The sequence below is a fragment of the Anneissia japonica genome, unplaced genomic scaffold, assembly GCF_011630105.1.
Source record: "Anneissia japonica isolate Jap-2015-1 unplaced genomic scaffold, ASM1163010v1 scaffold288058_len748972_cov163, whole genome shotgun sequence".
Classification (NCBI taxonomy): Eukaryota; Metazoa; Echinodermata; class Crinoidea; order Comatulida; family Comatulidae; genus Anneissia; species Anneissia japonica.
Genome location: NW_022701645.1, coordinates 214,418 through 216,293, shown reverse-complemented (window position 1 = coordinate 216,293; position 1,876 = coordinate 214,418).

Here is a 1,876-nt window from a genome sequence, read left to right as displayed (position 1 = left end):
CTCAGAATAGCTAAAATAACGCCAAAATGCCCAGTTTTTCTTGGCCCAATGTGGCATAGCCTCCGGGTCTCCACCGTGCTGGTCTCTGCTGGAAATTTTCAGACTAATGGATAGCTCTCCCCCTCGGACACATTCTGGCTCCTTAATATCAGTGCAGTTGTGTTCGAACCTACCAGGTACCCACTTGTACTCCTGGGTGGAGAGAGGCAACTGTAGATAAAAAGTACCTTTGCCCAAGGACACATGCGAGTTTCAGACCCCCGACCTTGAGGTTTGGAGTCCAAGCCACACCCGATGTACCAACTGCTTCTACAAATAAAAACCTTAGCCTCAACCATAATTGCGGGTCTGTGATGTTTCCCTCCATTCTGTGGCCCTATATTTTGTATTGCTCCTGTGTATTATTTTAACACAAAATTGGCAGGTATTCATCGTCACCACCACATCATTATTATCATCACCATCATCGTCATCATCACCATCAATATCATCACCAACATCATCACCATTATCACCATCACCACAATTATCACTATCAATCATCATAACCACTATCGCTGCCGCCATCTTCACCATCATCACCATCGACATTATCATCATCATCACTAATCAGCATTATCATCACCACTGTTACCACCATCACAATTATCATTCAATATTTTTTTTGTCATGTGCCACAGTCTCTCTGTGTAAATAGGACTTGCAGCATGGACTACTACAGAGGGACCACAGAGCCCAGTGAAATTTTATATTCAAATTATAATTTATTTACAGGGTTACCAAGATGGCGACAAGTTAATCAGTTTTTGGAAGATGTTGATGAGAAAGTCCTAACTTTATTATTTCTACTCCCACAGTTATCCAAACATTACATAATGTTGTGTTCACTTCACTCTAAACCTTTGGAGTTGTACTGTCAAGATTGTAAAGCTCCAATTTGCATTCATTGCACATTCATAAACCACAAAGTGTGGGAAGGGAAGCACAAAACAATCAGCATATCAGATGCTTTCCAAATATTTAAAGAAACTTCATCAACATTGGAGGAAGCTGCCCATGACTACGAAAACAAATTACAAAATGGCCTCAAAGCAATTATTGACAATACTGCAAAATTAGAAGGAAGTAGAAATAAAAGTTTGCAAGATATTGACAGTCTTGTGCAGGAAATAAATCAAATAATTATGAAAAAAGGAGATGAAATGAAGAATAATGTAGAGATAATATATGAACAGAAAAAGCAAGTAAATGATGTACAAATGGATGAATTGAAAACAATAATATCTGAAGTTAATAAAAAATTGAGTTTTATTAAACAGTTATTAAAGAGTGATGAAGCAACAGCAATGCAATCAAGTGAAACAGTAATGAAAGCACTGGAGGGCAGAATCAATGAAATGCCTAAAACAGAGCCAAATGATAATGGACAAATGTTCTTTTTTCCAAACAAACAGTATATTTCTTCCTTGCATGAATGTGACCTGTCTCTTATACACATCTAGATGTGTATAAGAGACAGCTATTACAATGATGGCATCATTATGAATTACAGTTTCTTTTATAATTACCAGACATAAAACTAATTTAAAACTCCTTGAAAATATAACAAAAAAATAAATAAAATAAAAATAAATTGGAAAGTGATTATTACAACATAAAACTATATTCAAAGCACTCTACTGTAATAGTCACAATGAGTTCCATTCAGATCAGCATGCTCCTGTATGCCCTGAACAACTGCCTTCTCTGGGTCTCCATCCTGACCTCATGACCATTTCAATATTTCTAAGCGCCTCCCATTTCAATATGCTGCCAAAGGCAGGATGTTGGAGAATTAGAAGTTTTCTTCTACATTTAATACCCTATTCAGACTACA